At 44.7% G+C, this 21,535-nt stretch overlaps 1 protein-coding gene across 1 annotated transcript in view; it reads right to left on the reverse strand.

Annotated features, from left to right (window-relative positions):
- The window catches only part of LOC124788125 (neurotactin), a 259,302-nt gene that overhangs the window by 98,387 nt on the left and 139,380 nt on the right, over positions 1–21,535 (reverse strand). The window lies entirely within an intron of this gene.

Consider the following 21,535-nt stretch of genomic DNA (forward strand, 5'->3'; position numbering starts at 1 on the left):
GAAGAATCTTTTTACCCATTCGCCAAGTGTACAAGTTGGGTGGGTCGACAACAAATTCCTGTCATGTGACACACATGCCGTCACCAGTGTCGTATACAATATATCAGACGTGTTTTTCTCTGGAGGAATCGGTTGACCTATGACCTTGCGATCAAATGTTATCGGTTCCCATTGGAGAGGCACGTCCTTTCGTCTACTAATAACACGGTTTTGCGGTGCCGTCGCAAAACACAGACACTAAACTTATTACAGTGAACAGTGACGTCAATAAACGAACGGACAGATCATAACTTTGCTAAAATAAAGAAATAAAATTTTTCAGTCGAGGGAAGACTTGAACCGAAGCTGCTCACGCTAACCACGAGACCACGACGCTACTGTGCCTACGCTCTCCTTAATATTGCCTATATTGCACATGGACTACTCTTTTTGTATATTTTGCTTATTTTTTTCATAGTTCCACACAACTACTTCCTGTTTTCTCGATTGATGTGTGTTCAGTTTTTCAAGGCCTATCCACTGTGCCAACTTATAACTAAATCTGAGGGGGGTGCGATGGGGAGGTTCCCTTGTAAGCCCTTTTGCTCTCCTGACGAACCCATTGTGCTGCAAATGCTTTTTTACTGACAACAAAATACCCTCTGCCTTCTTGTACATTGACATCGAGCTGTCAACTGCGGATCATGTATAGGTCATAGAATACTTCTGATCACATAGTGTACATCTACTGACTATAGGATGATGGACAGGATTATATTGCCGTGGATAATGTGAAGTCGTTGCTAATTACGCATATAAAATTTTTTTGCCATGATTTTCTTTAGTTTCCTTTTTTTCTTTCTTTCATACCGGCATATTTAATTATGATGATGTAACGTACTACTGTGGTTTTTAAATGTAATAATGTAATTGTGATTATTTCGTTTGTCAATGGATAAATATGTTTCTTTCTTTGTGACTGCGAAAAAATTCGTAAATTTCTTTTTTGGTATATTATTAATTGTGAAAAAAATGCAGTGAAGAACATTTATAAAGATTTATGTAATTTACGATAGTAATATAGCATCTGTAGACAGGGGACAGCGATAGCGACATCGCACAGTCCCTTAACGCACGGTTTTTTACTCCGGCGGGGGGACCCCCCAATCTGTAGTGCTTGTGGCGTCCAGATAACTGTCCGCCACATTTTACTTGACTGTCCTTTATTCTCTGACCAGAGGGCGGTGGTTTCCTTGCCACCGGATTTGCCCTCTATTTTGCAAGACGACGCAACGACTGTGGTTAAGGTCTTACGGTTTTGTGTCCTGTCCAATTTGTTGCCTCGGATTTTAGGGAGAGGATTTTAATGTGCTGCTGGGTGACTGGTTCACCCTGGCTTTAGGTAAGAGGTCCGCCAGTCACGATTACCTACTTGTTTCACTTCGATTTCTGTTCTCTTTTCCTTGTGTTTCCTTTCCTTTTTTAGTGCGTTTCTTCTCCTCTTGTTTTGCCTCTGTATGTGAGGATTTGTAACTGCGTCAGGCCTGTACCTTTTAACCGTTCTCCTTGTTCGCTGTCCGTCTTCGTCCCTTCTCCGCATGTGTTCCTGTTTCTATGCGTTTGGGCGCTGATGACCACGCTGTTTAGCGCCCGAAAACCTCAAACCACACACACACACACATCGATAGTCGAACAGAGGATGTGTAGTAGAAGATATGGTGTACGATGCGCCTGTGAAGCGTGCGCGGGAAAATGATACTATATGTTTTTATAAAAAGCATCCGGAATTGTTTGGACAGTGATACCGAACTATGAGAATGTCAATTCGCTTTATCACTGCGATACGTAATGCCATCGCCAGCGAACTTTATGAGCAAATAAACCGGACTGTGAAAGTGATGCTAACAAGACTTTGTTGTGACCGACACGAACAGTGCTTTTATGCGAATGACCTTTGCTGGCATTGATATTCGGGTAATGGAACTGCTGTCTATCGCGTTCTATCAAGCCGTTTATGTGGAGACTTTGATGAACTATGCAGTATATCTGACTTTCAGTGACGTTACAGAAGTCTGAACTGCAAGAACAGAGTGGACATTGTTTACGGTGTGCATCACGTAAAAGAACAAGTCTATGAACTGTGTATTGGTGGCTACGGCTATGTGCATGTGATCGAACTGTGAAGTTATGGACGAAAGCGTCACGGACAGTGCACAAAGTGTATAAACGAACACTGTCTACGTAATGTGCTTTGCAAGACGGGACATGTCAACAACGGTCGCTTACCAGCGTCTTCTGGTTTGTTAATCGCCACTGAGTTACTGTTACAGATGGGCAGAAACTTTATTCGCGAATCGCCGGAGAGGATTAACCGGCGATACAGCCTGTATCCTGCTCACAACATCGAAATCCGTCGACATCGTGCCGCCCAGGGCAATGCTTCGTATGCGACGAAACGTTAAGATATTTCGCCGAACGCTATCCCCTGATCTAAAAACTTTCTTTCTCTATTAAAAGTAGTAAAATTATGGATTCTATTCGGAATTTTTATGTTTGATTTCTACTATCGAAAATAAAAGTACCATTAGTGATCTAAGAGTTGCACGGTAGTCATTGATGAAACACCAATAAATATAAACTTCTTCCTTTTATTAGAACTATTTCTCCCTGCTTGTCAGAATTGTTGCAGCTGTATTATTTTAGGTGATTTCATGATTGTTATGAGTATAGCAATGTGATGGTAACTAATAAGAGTATTTTATCGCGAAATACTGCTGCGCGCGAAAATTACGGCGACATCCGACCAATGACGTAAAAGCTACTATTCCACTATTGCTGTATTTCCTGCCGTGGGCGCGAATAATATATGCCAGTTGTCAAAACACGTGGAGAATGTTTACACAGTATTAAAAGCCTTGATATTGTATTGCTACGAGTCGTAGTATTGAGAGGTAACGGTTATACTCAAAAGTAGGTAGATGTATGGTGAATTCGCCCCAGTGTTTATGTAATTATTAACAGTGTTGTATGTGATTCACGTAATTTTGTCACATTTTCTAAATTCTTTCAGATATTATCTTTGATGTTTTTGAAGTTTCGGAGGGTATATACAAAATTTTGTTGTTAGTTTCAGAGCAGTTTCTCGTAAAAATTCGATTTGTGACAAATTAATAAGTATAACAAATAGTTTGGTTTTCCAACTATAATTTTGGGTGAGTTAACAGTTCAGTTTTTGATAATTATTTTTCCTGTGGTGTGAGGTCATCACAATACGATGCAGTAGCGAATTGTGTTACTCCACGATTGCCGTCGAGAGATGTCGGTTTCATTCGCGACACTTTGCTCACTCCACACGTGAACTGTGTTCTCAACAGAATGTATCCCATTACATACATCACATGTAATCTTTGTTCTCACACACTGGTCGCGTGTCCAGTGTTCATGTATCCTTGCCTTTTGCACGCATGCCAGTCCATGGAAATGGAAGAAGTGTGCCAGTCTGTATATTCTGTGTGAATGGTGCCCTATATTGTGCGGGCTACTTTTCAAAAGTAGCAGAAGCACAACAAAACGCGCAGCATCTTTTCACCCTTCTAAAGCCACGCATCAAGAAAGAGTCTTTGCAAGACGCAGATGGTGGCAGTTATTACAACTAGTATCACACAAAGTCGAATTAAGCCGGAGACTTACGTTACATGCAGCCTAGGAGTGTCTAGTCTGCAGCCCGGTGCCGTCAACCGTAGGAACGTCGAATCCAAATAAGACTCAGGAAGCCGAAAGTCAGGCGAATAGTAATACGTGAGAATAGTCAGTGCAGCGAATGTAACAGAGCCGCCTGCACACACGCGGGACTTGCAGCTTGCGGCGGCACCCGCCTGTCCTGCTGAGCTGGCCACGGGATCTCTCACGTGAAGCGAAGCCTCTCTGGCGACATGACAGAGTCGCGTGGGACGGTGACCACACTAGAGCTGTTCCTGCACCTGTCATGCACCCGCCTTCTCCCCCGTCTCATGCAGTTCTATGCCTTCGCCCTGAGACCCGGCTGGAGATCCAGTACGTCCAGTACAGCATGCGCATGTGCGTGGAGTAAAGTTTTAATCTTCAATCTCTAAGTATTGAGTTACGTAATAAATTTCTTATTTATTTGGAGGTACATATCTGCTGACCTTGTAGACTCTGAAATCCCAGGACCACAGTACCGTGCCACACCAGTAGAGGCTCCAAAAAAAAATGGTGCACGTCATCCATAAAGTAATTCGCTTTCTATGTTTCAAGGGGAACAACGTGACAACGCTCCCTGCTAGGCTGCTGGAAGTGTGCAGCAACAATAGACCGTCATACACTGACCACTCACGTTAATGTGATCTCTTGTCAAAAGCCTGCATAGGCATCTTTTGCAGCCCAGACCGCTCCGAACGTGCAGGAATGGAGTCAGTGAAACTTTGGAAGGTACCGACAGGCATGTGGAGCCATGCCGAGTCTAGTGCCGTGGCCATCTGCATTAGGTTCTCGGTTGAGGATCTATGACGTGAACAGCCGAAGACGGCCGGAGTGGCCGATCGGTTCTAGGCGCTACAGTCTGGAATCGCGCGACCGCTACGGTCGCAGGTTCGAATCCTGCCTCGGGCATGGATGTGTGTGATGTCCTTAGGTTTGTTAGGTTTAAGTAGTTCTAAGTTCTAGGGGACTGATGACCTCAGAAGTTAAGTCCCATAGTGCTCAGAGCCGTTTGAACCATTTGAACAGCCGATCGAGCTCCTCCCATTCTTTATCGGATTTAAATTCGGGGACTTTGGTGGTAAGCGAAGTATTGCAAACTTATTCTGGTGCTCTTCGAACCATGCACGTACACTGGGAGTTGTGTGACTAACTTCATTGTCCTGCTGGTGGATGCTGTCGTGCCGAGGAAAAACAAGCTGCTTGTAGGATTGGACATGGTCTCCAAGAATAGATCCATACCTGTGGTGATCCATTGGTGACTTACAGAATGACGAAATCACCCAGGGAATGCCACGAAAACATTTCCAGACCATAATACTCCCTCCTCTGGTCTGGACCCTTCCGATAGTTGTGGCAAGGTGTTGGCATTCAGACGTCTCAGTCGATGGAGCACAAAACGTGATTCATCTGAAAAGCCCACCTGTTGCCACGCAGTGGACGTCTAGTTGTGGTACTTTGAGTAGGCTGTTTAGGTTTTTATGTTGGTAACGCCACGTAGCGCTCTGTATGAAAATCACTGGCTGTGCTGTGTGCGGTCTGTGGCTGGTTGGCATTGTTGCAATACTCGCTATTGTAGTGTTGGGCAGTTGGATGTGAACAGCGCGTAGCGTTGCGCAGTTGGAGGTGAGCCGCCAGCAGTGGTGGATGTTGGGAGTGAGATGGCGGAGTTTTGAGAGCGGATGATCTGGACGTGTGTCCATCAGAGAGAGTAAATTTGTAAGACTGGATGTCATGAACTGCTATATATATTATGACTTTTGAACACTATTAAGGTAAATACATTGTTCTCTATCAAAATCTTTCATTTGCTAACTATGCCTATCAGTAGTTAGTGCCTTCAGTAGTTAGAATCTTTCATTTAGCTGGCAGTATTGGCGCTCGCTGTATTGCAGTAGTTCGAGTAACGAACATTTTTGTGAGGTAAGTGATTCATGAAAGGTATAGGTATTTGTTAGTCAGGGCCATTCTTTTGTAGGGATTTTTGAAAGTCAGATTGCGTTGCGCTAAAAATATTGTGTGTCAGTTTAGTGTTGATCAGAATAGGTAAAGAGCGAAATGTCTGAGTACGTTCAGTTCTGCTCAGCTGTTTGAAAATTAAATAATGTAAGAGGTTTATCAGCACAGTCATTCATTAATTTTTCTAAGGGGAGGTTTCAGTACTGGAGTGCAGATTTCAACATCTGTCGCCGATGAATAACCGTCAGTATGGGTGCATGATACAGACACCTGCTGCAGAGCCCATATGCACCAACATTCGCTGAATGGTCATTGAGGGGACACTGCTGGGACCCCTTGTTTCACCTGGGCGGCCAGTTGCTCAACAGTTGCGCGTCTACTCGCCTGCATAAATTTGCGCAGCCGTCGTTTACCCCTGTTATCTGTGGGCCATGGTGCACCGCAGCTTTCTCAGCGCCGGTTTTGTGCAGCGCCGTTTTGCCATGCACGGTATACTTTAACTGCGGTGACAAGCGAACAGTTTACAGTCTTCGCTTGGCCCAAAAACCAATGATCACGCCCTTTTGGAAGCCAGATAAGTCGCTCCGTTTCCGCATTACGACAACGACTGCACTGTTTTCCGCGTCCCCCCACCTCCACCCCCCGACACGCTTTATATACCCTCCACTGCTAGTGCTGCCACCTGCTGTCCTTCAGTGATTAAATTACGTTGACGTCGAGCATAGGAGCGGTCATATTAATGTGAGTCGACCATGTAGCCTATATCAATTTATTTAGATGGCGGACAAGCTTCCAGTGTGGTAACAATAGCCTGAATGACAAAGAACGACGTGACAGGCCACCTCTCTATCAGGAACCGGGAATCGCAAGCGGAGGCCCTGGTGATGTAACATCGACATACCATAGTCGAAGCAATAGTGGAAATAGTGAAAAGTCTGTCATAGATCAGTTTTCAATATCTTACACGGCATTTCGAAGACAAATGTCGCCACACTCTGGTTTCGGCGACTGTTCACAGTGGGCTAGAAAGCCCAGCGACCTGAAGCAGCAGAGAGGATGTTTCAGCTGTGTCAGATCAGTGCAGGTTATTTATTGCTTTAGCCGCCTAATCACAATGGATAAGTGCTGGGTGTATCGATATGGCGCGGAGACAAAGCAACAAAGCGAGCATTGGAAGCATGTGCATTCACCACCGCCGATAAATTCAAAAATCCAACCACCTTCGGACACGCTGAACTGAGTGTTTTTTGGGATTGCCATGGTGTGGTTCTAACAGATTATACTCGCAACGGCGAAACTTCACAGCAGCATGCTATCGAAATCTCCCGACGAGGTAACGCGAGCCTCCAAGACCAAGTGTCGCGGAAAATTGTCCAAGTGGGCACATTTGGTCCAACGCTCTAAAACGGGTTTTAAGGGGAGTAGGACGTCAAACGGGCCGACTTGGAGCAGGAGAGGCACCACTGGACATTTTAATTTCCACTGTCTATACTTTTACAAGTAAATTCATAAAACTTTGTCAGCAAGACCAGGAAGGATTCAGGATTCACACTCATAGCAGCGGAAGTTCAAAAACATAACAAAATAATTTTTTTATATGTGAAATTTCATCATTTTTTCACTTACTATTGGCTGCACTTGTTGCTATAGTTACAATTTTCTTCATAAGTAAGAGAGACTGTTCGGTGAATTTTGCACAGCATACAAGCCGTACTTACAGGTGTCTGAAACTCTAGAATCTATTTAATTTATGAAAGAATGAATGAGCTGTTACGTTTTAAACTTTATGTTTAGAAAAAAATCAAATTTCGTAGTTAATCATCTCAATTTTTACCACAGTTTTTAATAGATTTGGAAAATTCTAGATTTTCATACACCTGTACGTATGGTTTGTATGCTGTGCAAAATTCATCAAAAAATCTCTCCTACTTGTGAAGAAAAATGTATCTATAGCAACAAATGTTGCCAATAGTAAGCGAAAAAATGATGAAATTTCACATGTAAAAAAATTTATTTTGTTATGTTTTTGAACTTCCACTGCTATGCGTGTGAATCCTGAATCCTTCCTGGTCATGCTGACAAAATTTTATGAATTTATTCGTAAAAGTATAGACAGTGGAAATTAAAATGTCCTGTGGTGCCTCTCCTGCTCCATGTCGGCCTGTTTGACGTCCTATCCCCCTTAACCAGCATGGTTGAGAACGTCAGCAATCTTACTTGTGATACTCCCTTATGAAGAAATAGTCACGATCGCAAAATATCATTTTAAAATGACCGGTTTCGTGTGTTGCCAAGACGATAACTGCTCAGCACTTCTCCAGCTCCAGCAAACGGTACAGTCGATCTGAAGATAGCCAATTGTATGAGCCGAAACCGGTCATTTTAAATAAATGATATTTTGAGACAGTGACTGTTTCTTCACAAGTAACTCCAAAACGGCCCAGCCCATTCTGCACTCCGTCACACATGCTCCTTTTTTGGGTTCTAAACTTTGCATCCCCCACCCCCCTTCCACCACTTTCTCCATCGTATTCTCCTGATTAGTACCCTCTGATTTCACCTTCTTTGTTCAGATGAAGAAACCATTGAGTAGAAGGCATTTTCAGAATGACGACGTGATGATTTCTAAAGAGGAATCTGAAAAGGCAGCTCTACAACTAAGGTCTACCCCTAGTCATCAGTCACTGAGAAGAATGTGTCACATTGAAGGAGGGACCTACAGAAAAGGAATAAGACTGTAAGTTTCATGGTGGACGGTTGTTTTTTTCGAGGTGATTATCGAAAATTTATGTCTATACCTCGTATATCTGTAGACCGATGTTCGACAGTGGATAACTCACTAGACTCCTACTTTAAAGGAAGTAGAGTTCACCTTTATCCGGGAATTGAAAGAGGTGGTAATCCTTTTCCTAATGCTCAGTGAGGCCATAGCTCATTTCCACTATCTCTTGTCCATGTTTAAACTCGATTCTTATGGCCACAACGTCGACTGGACTACTTTCTTCCTTATTAGCGTATATCTGGAGAGAAGACAGTCTCGTGACCAATCCGTAAGTGCCTTTGCAGGTACTTCAATAGTGCCTGCGAATCCCTCACTATAATACTGACGAAGGAATTACTGTTTTCCAAGACAAGTCAGAGTTGGTAGACAGGATAACGAAAATACGAGATTTATGCGGCGTTCACTTTTGGCTGCCTTACGAAATGGCTCAAATGGCTCTGAGCACTATGGGACTTAACTTTTGAGGTCATCAGTCCCCTGGAACTTAGAACTACTTAAACCTAACTAACCTAAGGACATCACACACATCCATGCCCGAGGCAGGATTCGAACCTGCGACGTAGCGGTCGCGCGGTTCCAGACTGTAGCGCCTAGAACCGCTCGGCCTCCCAGGCCGGCGCTGCCTTACGAGTCTACGCTACCAAACAGAGCTGTTGCACCTATTGTTTGTTATCACACAGACCGACTTGGCGCAAGTTATCTTCATGCTCTTGCGGGAATTCTTCACCCGTAGCAGATAATCTGGCCGTATGACATTTTAATAGTAGTCTGTGCAGGATTACGCACTGCAAAGCACCCCGATCAAGCGCTGCACCGCCGACCGCCGTACAGTGAGCGGTGCCATTGTCCGCCACAGCTCTCTTGACGGTCCCCCCCTCGCAGCAGCGCTCAATAACCTGTAATAGCCGAGGCGCGCTCACTGTCAGCCCCGCACGGCTCCCCGCTGCACCGAACGCGACCATCTGTGGCGGTGTGGCCATCGGCTTCTTACCGCTGCGAGAAGCTCATGCCACTGAGTTCGGCTGTCACAACCACCAGCATTTACACTGAGACGACAACAGCTGTGGAATAGCGACGTGCAGATATTAAGATGGCGGTAGTATCTTTACTCAGGTGATCCATGTGAAAATGTTTCCGACGTGATTATGGCCGCACGACGGAAATTAACAGACTTTGAACGCGAAATGGCAGGTAGAGTTTGATGCATGGGATATTCCATTTAGAAAATCGTTAGGGAATTCAATATTCCGAGATCCACGGAGTCAAGAGTGTGCCTAGATTACTAAACTTAAGGGAAGACAGTGGCCGAAAGGCTTCACTTAACGACCGACAGCAGCATCAAGTTGTCAGTGCTAACAGACAAGCAACACTGCCAAAAATAACCGCAGAAATCAGTGAGGGACGTACGACGAATGTATCCGTTAGGAAAGTGCTGCGAAATTTGGCGTTAATGCGCTATGGCCGCAGACGACCGATGCGAGTGCCTTTGCTAACAGCACGACATCGCCTGCAACGCTCATGACCATGTCCGTTGGACCCTAGACAACTGGAAAACCGTGGCCTGGTCAGATGAGTCCCGATTTTAGTTGCTAAGAGCTGCTGGTAGCGTTCGAGTGTGGCGCAGACCCCACGAAGCCACGGATCGAGGTTGTCAACAATGCACTGTGCAAGCTGCTGGTGGTTTCATAATGGTGTGGGCCGTGTTTACATGGACTGGACTGGGGCCTCTGGTCCAACTGAACTGATCACTGACTGGAAATTGTTATGTTCGAGTACTTGGAGACCATTTGCAGCCATTCAACGATGGAATTTTTGTGCACGAAAATGGGCCATATCTCTGGGCCACAGTTGTTGGCAACTGGTATGAAGAACATTCTGGACAATTCGAGCGAATGATTTGGCCATCCAGAACGCACGACGTGAATCCCTAGAGGCCAGCCCATGCACAAATTCCTGCACCGTAAACACTCTCGCAGTTATGTACGGTTCAGTATTTCTGATGGGGACTTCCAACGAGTTGTTGAGTTTGCGCCATATCGAGTTGCTACACAACGTCGGGAAAAAGGAGGTATCCCATGACTTGAGTCATCTCGGTGTATTTACTGATCTCGTCTGCCAGTTTTGCAATAAATCAACCTATTTTTCCATGCTCTGGGTGATTAACTTGTACCGCCACCATAATCAAAGGGTCAACCCTTGCCGCTACACTCAGCTTCAGTCTATCGCTATTATCAGTTAGGAATACTTAACATTCATCGACAGGCTACGTAAGATTTCACGAGGCTAGTCGGGCGCTAAAGATTTTGCTGCCGTGTTATCGCAAAACCTTGTAATCAACATCACTGGAGCACTCATAAAGTGTTAGTAATCACCCAGAAAAAATAAAGTTGCGTGATTAACCTTTCCTATGTTCCCCACGGCACATTACCGTAGCACGCTGCAAGGGCAGCCTAAACGAAATGGCGTATTCCAAAAGTAAATTGGAGTATGCAGCCGTAATTAGCTTCTTGAATTTCAAGGTGAACAACGCTGCAACGGACCTCTTTGCGTAGGCGTAAGTGTACCGAAGCAACACGATGTTTTGGCAGCGCAGACCACAAAGAGCTAACATTCAATCATCAGCGGAAGTTTTTTTGGAAATGCTATGGTGTCATTCTAACAGATTATTTTGCTACACGACAACGCCAAGGCTAATTCTGCACACCGAGTTGCCGACACGGTAGCTCAGCGTGTTCGGTCAGAGGGTTAGCTGCCCTCTATAATAAAAAAAAATGAGTGAACGGATCAACGAAGAGCCTGAACGGGCGTCATCGGACGTACGCCACGAACGAATTCAACTAACAGTAGAGAACAAAATGAGATCAATAAAAAAAACGAAAAACAAAGAAAGCGAGGTGGCGTAGTGGTTAGCACACTGGACTCGCATTCGAGAGGACGACGGCTCAATCCCGCGTCCGGCCATGCTGAGTTAGGTTTTCCGTGATTTCCCTAAATCGCTCCAGGCAAATGCCGGGATGGTTCGTTTGAAAGGGCACGGCCGACTTCCTTCCCCATCCTTCCCTAATCCGATGAGACCGATGACTTCGTTGTTTGGTCTCCTCCCCCAAACAACCCAACCCATTCTGCACAAGAGAGCCATATATGCTGCTTCTTTATCCTGTCAAATTTTGCTTCGCTCCCCGTATTCTTTTGAGATGACACTCAGTGACATGTTTTTCGTTCCTCGCATGAAGAAAGTGTTGCTTGGCAGCCATTTACAGAATGACGGCTTTCCATGTGGAAAATTTCCTGAACAGCCAAAATGGAGCCTTATACAACCTAGGGTACTATTAAGTCTTGCAACTGCAAAAATGTGTCGCTTTGAAGGGTCAGTGTATAGAGAAAGACTAACACCAAGCTTCATGGTCGCAGCTTGAACTTTTCGAGGTGCTAATTAAAATTTAATACCTACGCGTCGTGCACCGGCAGCTAAGAGTGACGTGTGACTTTCTGTTCAACATCCTTCAAATAAAGGGGATCCTTTTCTAAGGACTGAAATGACGAGTCTGAAAAAATGGTTTTGTTCAGTCTAGATACACTTCGAAATATTTTCTATCATTTTTAACGTGGAAAAGACTGATCTTAGTGGAGGTGTTATACACTGTAATTAAAGCTATATTCAACACGGACGTTGATTATAATGCCGCTATGGTCCCATACCCTCCGTTCCTCCGAGCTGTGAACTGACTCAACCAGTCAGTTATAAGGAGACTGCATTTTAACATGTACTCCGAAACGATGTCACTTGGCATTTATCATATTAAAAAATCACTGCCGGATGTGAAGCTTTCGCGTACCACTGGATTCAAATACTTTTTTTTCTTTTTTTACGCGGTTCTCGGAACAAAGTTCAGATTGTAGCGGAACACGTTCTAGCGATTTCATCCCGGAAGTTGCAAGTCGATAAATTATAGTCCCAGTTATATCCAAACCAAAATTCTAATCAAAGCGAAGTAGTTATCTAATACTATAATGATACGTTAAGGAGTGTTTCATATAATTATGCAAACTGTTTTACGCCTGCTGTGTGTTTATTTAAAGCGGCCGGGAGTTGTGTCCATATCGCGGCCTGCTGACGCAATGTAATCCTCACTACTTGGTGCGGATACGACGGACGCTAGTCATTTGTTATAGATTGTACAGTTACGATTTGTAATGCCACCATGTCAAATTCAGTTATGGTGGTATTTAAATCACTCATGTACTATCTATGACAGCAGTATCGTGAAGAACATTTTTTAACTGTTATGAAAGTTCTGAGACTACAGATTTGGAGATCTATGTGTTTACGGCTGTGACCCCTAAAAACATGGAAAAGAAGATAGTTAGCAACTCATCCAATGAAACAAAACAGTAAAATTACATAATTTAATTATGTCCTCTAAATCTTCGCTTTCGTGTTATTTTTTAATCTCATGAGTGTTAATTACTCACTGTACGCAGAGTGTTTTTTTGTGTATCGTATATCTCTGGAGCTTCGTGGCTGCTGCCAATGCGTGATTAGGCAACGTAATTATTCTATTCTACATCATTTATAAGACTTGGTCAAGTTTATGGAGTATGCATTTTTAATCATCAATACAAAATTTATTGATTATTATAGTAAATTTAATTCAATTTGCGATCAATGTAAATAATTTTATATTCCACTTGTTCAAGAACACTTCATCTGTGATCTTATACATTGTTTGATATCCAGAGGTGTCTAAACACTCTTGAAAGTCAGTGTTGTGTCATGTGTAACTAGGTGTTTTGCGGTATTTAATGTTGTAAAATGATATTATCAGTTTAAAATACCTCAGGATTTTCTTGGTAGTCGTCGTAAATGGTTAAGCACACACTGTATACAGTACAATGAGGGTCTGAATGTTTCCAGAGCATATCAGAAATAAAAGTGTTATTGTTGTAGTAGTGCTAAGGCTGAAGAACATCATAGCGACAAACGTTAACTACGAAATCTACAATGATTGTATCAGTCGTTCTCTTGGAGAAGAATCGGAAAACCTCTTGCTTCCTTAAAGATGACGACACGAAAGCAACTCTTAGAAGGAAACTGTCACATAGCACAAGTCTACGACGAGGTTTGAAAGGGCTGAACTCATGCTGCTATGAATGTCCCAATATACGTAATTTTGAAGAAGAGTTGTGGAGTTTCAGGTAGGCTTACCATAAATTGTACTAGGGTAAGGTGGGGAGTTATCTGCCTCACATATGACGCTGGTACACATGACTTCTTATTTTAGTTATATTGGTACATGTTGCACAATAATGTAGCTCAAGTGTGAACTTGACCTACATAATTGGGCTTTTGGAAGCTAGACGTGTTATGGGAGTTTTGCACAAGTGAATAAAGTGGGACACCATGCGAACATTTTTGAAGCAGTTTATCCTCAACAGAAATTCATTCAAATTTGGCGGAAGTTCATGAAGAGCATGCGCCGTCATTTTAAACAGTCAAAAAAATGGGCGAATGATTTCAGTCGTGGCTTTACTTGTGAAGATGGTCTATGTAATGAGCTGGACTGTATTTGGTTTCAAAGTACAGCAGTATAAGGTAATGTGAAATTGGATTGTTCTGTATTCGTTGCAAGTACCGAATTTTCACGTGTATTGTGAGATTAAAGTTGCATTTACTATAAAAATTAGTTAACGATTTTAATATGGTATTGTAATTAATTATATTTTCGAACAAGCTTAATACTTTACCGTGTACCTGAATTGCGGTTTATCCGCAGAACTCTATTATCCGCGTTTTTCAAGTCCCCAAATACTGTGGATAATCGAGTGATTACTGTATTTGACGATCGTTGATTAAAAGGTCAAATAATGTGGTGCATGTTACAGGAAGTTTTGTGCAAGATGAGTGCCACATTTTCTGATTGCTGACCAAAAGCAAATGCGTCAAAGAGTTTTTGGGGATATGGTTAGACGGTTCGGAAAGAGATATGGAACGATCAGGTCGCGCCAGAAACGAAATAGCAGTGGGTGTGAGCGATTTGCTCTGCACCGAAGGAAAGGCTAAGTTTTCTAGATTGCAAAAAGGAGTTGTTCTTGGTGATTACCATGCACAAGATAAAGCAAACGCTGGTGAACTGTACGCGTGTCTTCTGGACCACTGGGATGTAAAACTACATTCGGAAAGGCCTGTAGAATGAAACAGTCCAGAAATATGTTATGGCCATTGGAAAAATGAATGATATGAATCAATCTTTTTTGTATGATCAACATTATTCCGTAGTTTTGGCACCCGCCGACGTTCGTCTGTTCCCGCTTCCAAAGAAAATTGGGGACGGTAACCTTTTGTGTGTTGTATGGAGGTAATGGCAGTCGCTTCATCTGCTCAATGCAAACACCTTCGCAAAAAAGAGTTTTCCCCGAAGACGGCTAAGTCAAAAACAGAGATAATTCTTTTTGCCTGAAACACGGTCTTTCATTACCAGGCCGAAAAATTTTCAGCATGTCTTCATGTTGTTACTACTTTAATATTATTATATGCCTGTATCAGTTTTTTTCTTTGTTGAAAAATCACGTTTACGCTCAATTGTATTACTTAATTTAATACACAACCAGTATGAGTCATAAACAGAGCCACTTCGAGAGTATTGTAAAATCGTAATCAGATGTATGGCAACTCGTAACCACTGTCTAGCATCATGTCACAAACTAATACCTGCATTTAACCATAAATGAGGTGCACATATAGGGTACAGTTCATCTGTGGCGAAGAACATAACGGGTATTGTACTGAGGATGGTCTGTTTATGACAGAAACTGGTTGTGTAATAAGTTCAGTAATATACACTCCTGGAAATTGAAATAAGAACACCGTGAATTCATTGTCCCAGGAAGGGGAAACTTTATTGACACATTCCTGGGGTCAGATACATCACATGATCACACTGACAGAACCACAGGCACATAGACACAGGCAACAGAGCATGCACAATGTCGGCACTAGTACAGTGTATATCCACCTTTCGCAGCAATGCAGGCTGCTATTCTCCCATGGAGACGATCGTAGAGATGCTGGATGTAGTCCTGTGGAACGGCTTGCCATGCCATTTCCACCTGGCGCCTCAGTTGGACCAGCGTTCGTGCTGGACGTGCAGACCGCGTGAGACGACGCTTCATCCAGTCCCAAACATGCTCAATGGGGGACAGATCCGGAGATCTTGCTGGCCAGGGTAGTTGACTTACACCTTCTAGAGCACGTTGGGTGGCACGGGATACATGCGGACGTGCATTGTCCTGTTGGAACAGCAAGTTCCCTTGCCGGTCTAGGAATGGTAGAACGATGGGTTCGATGACGGTTTGGATGTACTGTGCACTATTCAGTGTCCCCTCGACGATCATCAGTGGTGTACGGCCAGTGTAGGAGATCGCTCCCCACACCATGATGCCGGGTGTTGGCCCTGTGTGCCTCGGTCGTATGCAGTCCTGATTGTGGCGCTCACCTGCACGGCGCCAAACACGCATACGACCATCATTGGCACCAAGGCAGAAACGACTCTCATCGCTGAAGACGACACGTCTCCATTCGTCCCTCCATTCACGCCTGTCGCGACACCACTGGAGGCGGGCTGCACGATGTTGGGGCGTGAGCGGAAGACGGCCTGACGGTGTGCGGGACCGTAGCCCAGCTTCGTGGAGACGGTTGCGAATGGTCCTCGCCGATACCCCAGGAGCAACAGTGTCCCTAATTTGCTGGGAAGTGGCGGTGCGGTCCCCTACGGCACTGCGTAGGATCCTACGGTCTTGGCGTGCATCCGTGCGTCGCTGCGGTCCGGTCCCAGGTCGACGGGCACGTGCACCTTCCGCCGACCACTGGCGACAACATCGATGTACTGTGGAGACCTCACGCCCCATTCGGCGGTACGTCCACCCGGCCTCTCGCATGCCCACTATACGCCCTCGCTCAAAGTCCGTCAACTGCATATACGGTTCACGTCCACGCTGTCGCGGCATGCTACCAGTGTTAGAGACTGCGATGGAGCTCCGTATGCCACGTTAAACTGGCTGACACTGACGGCGGCGGTGCACAAATGCTGCGCAGCTAGCGCCATTCGACGGCCAACACCGCGGTTCCTGGTGTGTCCGCTGTGCCGTGCGTGTGATCATTGCTTGTACAGCCCTCTCGCAGTGTCCGGAGCAAGTATGGTTGGTCTGACACACCGGTGTCAATGTGTTCTTTTTTCCATTTCCAGGAGTGTAGCTGTGAGCAACCATGATTGTTCAACGACTTTACAAGCCGTTAGCATCGCTTCTTCAAAATAATGTTCATTTTCTCAAATTTTTCTCTTACGTTTTACAGTGAACTCACCTTCTGAGTGATTCTGACAGTCCAGACCCTCTGTGGTGGAACGTTTGTCAGTCAAACAATATCTGATTGATACTCCAATCCTTTAGCGTACGGAAGTGCAGCAAAGCATATCGGAACGAAATAAGCGCTATCGTCGAGTCCTGTAGCCAGTTGGTCTGGACGTCAAGAAGGCTTTATCACGTGTGACGAGCGCATACAGAACCCCCTCACGCGCTTTTACAATCAGTGTTCTGACTCACAGTCGTCGCAGTGGAGATTAAACGACGTTGGGCAGACACAAAGGGCAGCCTACAACGAGGTGGGACCAGCCACGCACCCACTCCCCCTCCCCTGCCTGACATGCGTGCACGCACCGCACCGCACGTGGGCAGTCGGGTGATACAAAGATCACAATCGTCTATTTCAGAACAGCGGCAGCCGGTGTTTTGCTACTCGTGCTGCTTGTGTGGTTGTGGACGGACTGGTTTGGTGAAACTGAAATACTTGGGCGGTAGCAATTCCATTTTTGTGTGTAGAACGTATGACACTGGCGATATATTATCAGACTTTCAGAAAAACGTCATCCACGCAAATCCCAAGATTGCAAGAGCCAACAAGCGCAGGAATTATCACACAATCAGCTTAACAGCTCACGGATAGAAGTTGCTGACAAGAGTAATATACAGAAGAACGGAAAAGAAAATTGAGGATCTGTTAGATGACGATCGGTTTGGCTTTAGAAAAGTTAATGGCACCAGAGAGGCAGCTCTGACGTTGCGGTTGATAAGGCATGCAAGACTGAAGAAACATCAAGACACGTTCATAGGATTCGTCGATACTGAAAAAGCGTTGTGCAAGATGTTTGAAATCCTGATAAAAATAGGGACAAGCTGTGGGGAAGCACGAGTTTATACATTTGTACAAGAACCAAGAGGGAACAATGAGAGTAGAAGATCAAAAGCGAAGCGCACAGATAATGGTGTAAGACAAGGATGTAGTCTTTCGCTCCTGCTGTTCAGTCTATACGTTGAAGAAGCAATGGTGGAAGTAAAGGAAAGGTTCAAGATTGGGACTAAAGATCAAGGTGAAAGTATATAAATGTTAAGTTTCGCTGATGACATTGCTATCCTCAGTGAAAGGACCTGTTGGTTGGATCCTAATAAGTACAGAATATGGACTGAGAGTAATAGAAGGGAGATGAAAGTAATAAGAAGCGGTAGAAATGAAAACAGCGAAAAACTTAACCTCATAATAGGTGATCACGAAGTAGATGAAGTTAAGGAATTTTACCTAGCACAGGCAAAGAGGGCATTCCTGGCCCGAAGAAGTCTACTAGTATCAAACATAGCTCTTAATTTGAAGAAGGAGTTTTTTTAGAATGTACGTTGGAATCACAGCATTGTATGGCAGTCAGACATGAACTATGAGAAAACCGGAACAGAAGAGAACTGAAGCATTTGAGATGTGGTGCTGCAGAAGAATGTTAAAAATTAGGTGGACTGATAAGGTAAAAAATGAAGTGGTTATCCGCAGAATCGTCGAAGAAAGGAATACATAGAAAACACTAAGAAGAAGAAGAGACAGGATGATAGGACATCTGTTAAGACATTAGGGAATAACTTCCATGATACTAGAGGGAGCTTTAGAGGGCAAAAACTGTAGACGAAGACAGAGACTGGGATACATCCAGCAAATAATTGAGGACGTAGGGTGCAATTGCTACTCTGAGATGAAAAAGTTGACACCTAGCCCGGAATTAAACGAAATGTTGATGCAGCCTGTCAAAGCAAATGAAGATGAGCCGCCAGGGGTCGAAATGCATCGTTCATTTTAATGAAATGAGGTTTGCTTTAAATACACGCTGTAACGGTCATGAGCGTTTGTTATCTTTCAGATTGGACTTGGTGAACTGATGTCAATCTAGAATGCCTTTAAGGCGACAAAGACGCCACTTCAACATCTCACTGAGTTTGGACGAGATCGTGTAATAGGGCTACGAGAAGCTCCATGTTCCTTCAGCGATATTGTAGGAAGACTTGGCAGGAATGTGCCACTATACATAATTGCTGGCAGCGGTGGTCGGGATAATGTACGGTCTCAAAAGACCGGGCTCCAGACAGCCATGTGGCACTACCCAGAGGAAAGACCATCGTGTTCGGCGTATGGCTCTGGCGCATCGTACTGCATCTGCAGCAGCAATTTGAGTAGCAGTTGGCACCACAGTAACACAATGAACCGTTACAAATCGGTTACTTCAAGGGCAGCTCTGAGCCAGACGCACTGTAGTGTGCATTCCACGGACCCCAAATCAACGACATTTGCGGCTTCAGTGTTGATTACAAGGAGGCCAGTTATGGACCTACAACCAACCCCTCTGCAACCTAAGCACACTGGACCTTCACCTGGATTTATGGTCTGAGGTGAGATTTCGTATGACAGCAGGAACACTCACGTGGGTATCCCATGTACTCTGACTCTAATTTCGTACGTTAGTTGGTGATTCGGCCTGTTGCATTCCAGGGGGTGCTTTCCAACAGGTTAACGCTCGTCCACATACCGCTGTTGTAACTCAACATACTCTAAGAGTGACGACATGTTGCCTTGGCCTGCTTGATCGCTAGATCTGTCTCCAACCGAGTACATATGGGACACCATCGGAGGACAACTCCATCGTCATCCATAAACAGCATTAACCGGCGCTGTATTTATCGACCAAGTGCAACAGGTATGGAACTCCACCCCACAAACCGATATCTGACACTTGTCCAACACAATGCACGCACGTTTCCATGCTTGCTTTGAAGAGTGCTGGTTACACCGGTTATTAATGTATCAGCATTATATATTTGCCATGGTTTATTTCGCGCTTACAGTAACCTGTGATCTTGCAATGTTAGTCAATTAAATATGATACCTAGATAAATGCATTCCCCCAAACACGTAATTACAATATTTAGATGAGTTACTGCTGCTACAATGGCACGTTTCAAGATTTAAGTGACTTTGAACGTGGTGTCATAGTCGGGGCACGAGCGATGGGACATAGCATCTCTGAAGTAGCGATGAAGTGGAGATATACCCGTAAGACCATTTCACAAGTGTACCGTAAACATCAAGAATCCGGTAAAACATCAAATCTCCAACATCGCTGCGCCGGGAAAAGATCTTGCAAGAACGGGACCAACGACGACTGAAGAGAATCGTTCAACGTGACAGAAGTGCAACCCGTCCGCAAATTACTGCAGATTTCAATGCTGGGCCATCAACAAGTGTCGGTAGAGTGAACTATTTAACGAAATATCATAGTTATGGGCATTCGAAGTCGAAGACCCACTCGTTTACCCTTGATGACTGCGGGTCACAAAGCTTTACGCCTCGCCTGGGCCCGTCAACACAGACATTTGACTGTTGATGAGTGGAAACATGTTGCCGGGTCGGATAATTCTCTTTTCAAATTTTATCGAGCGGATGGACTTGTACGGGTATGGAGATAACGTCATGAATCCGACGACCCTACATGTCAGCAGCGACTGTTCAAGCTGTTGGAGGCTCTGTAATGCTGTGGGGTATGTGCAGTTGGAGTGATGCGGGACCGCTGATACGTCTAGATACGACTCTGACAGCATCCTATCTGATCACTTGCATCCTTTTATGTCCATTGTGCATTCTGACGCCGGCCGGAGTGGCCGAGCGGTTCTAGGCGCTTCAGTCTGGAACCGCGCGACCGCTGCGGTCGCAGGTTCGAATCCTGCCTCGGGCATGGATGTGTGTGATGTCCTTAGGTTAGTTAAGTTTAAGTAGTTCTAAGTTCTAGGGGACTGATGATCTCAGATGTTAAGTCCCATAGTGCTCAGAGCCATTTTTTGCATTCTGACGGACTTGAGCAATTTCAGCACGACAATGCGACACCCACACGTTCAGAATTGCTACAGAGTGGCTTGAGGAACTCTGTTCTGAGTTTAAACGCTTTCGCTGGCCACCAGACTCCCCAGAGGTGAACATTATTATGTCTGGGATGGCTTGTAACATGCTGTTCACAAGAGATCTCCACCCCCTCGTACTCAAGCGGATTTACGGACAGTCCCGGTGGATTAATGGTGTCAATTCGCTCCAGCACTACTTAAAACAGTAGTCGAGTCCATACCACGCCGTGTTGTGGCACTTCTGCGTGCTCGCAGGAGCCCTACACGATATTAGTCACGTGTACCAGTTTTATGTATATGCAGGGTCAGTCGCGTGAGACGTAACACCCCCTTTATTCTGGGGGCGATTTTCGTATCGGCATGCGGTTTTCGGCGAATCAATGCGGACTATGGGGCACATACGTTGGTGGATGCACAATAATCACAACGTTTATATTGTCCGAGATAATGAGGCAAGTACGTGTTTTTTAAATGGGACGCTATACTTTTTCATCTCTGAAAAGAAGCGTATAATGATGTAACGCATGTTGCTATTGTGATTAAAACTTTTCTTAAAAGAGGGCGGATGAGGATTTACCTACGTAGCGTAGGCCGTGCATGCTGCTTAGAGCACGGCAACTCGTCCCGCGGGTCGCGCGAGGCGTGTTTACAGTCTGCAGCCGCTTCCGACCGCCTCGACTTTCAATCGTATAATATTTCCCAGCGTCTTTTAAGCGAAGTTTGAATCACAATAGCAACATGCGTTACATAACTATATGCGTCTTTTCCAGAGCGTTCGAATGGTGGTAAAAAAAGTAAAGCGTCCGATTTAAAAGACATGTACTTGCCTCATTATCT

Source organism: Schistocerca piceifrons, chromosome 3 (genome assembly GCF_021461385.2).
Source record: "Schistocerca piceifrons isolate TAMUIC-IGC-003096 chromosome 3, iqSchPice1.1, whole genome shotgun sequence".
NCBI lineage: Eukaryota > Metazoa > Arthropoda > Insecta > Orthoptera > Acrididae > Schistocerca > Schistocerca piceifrons.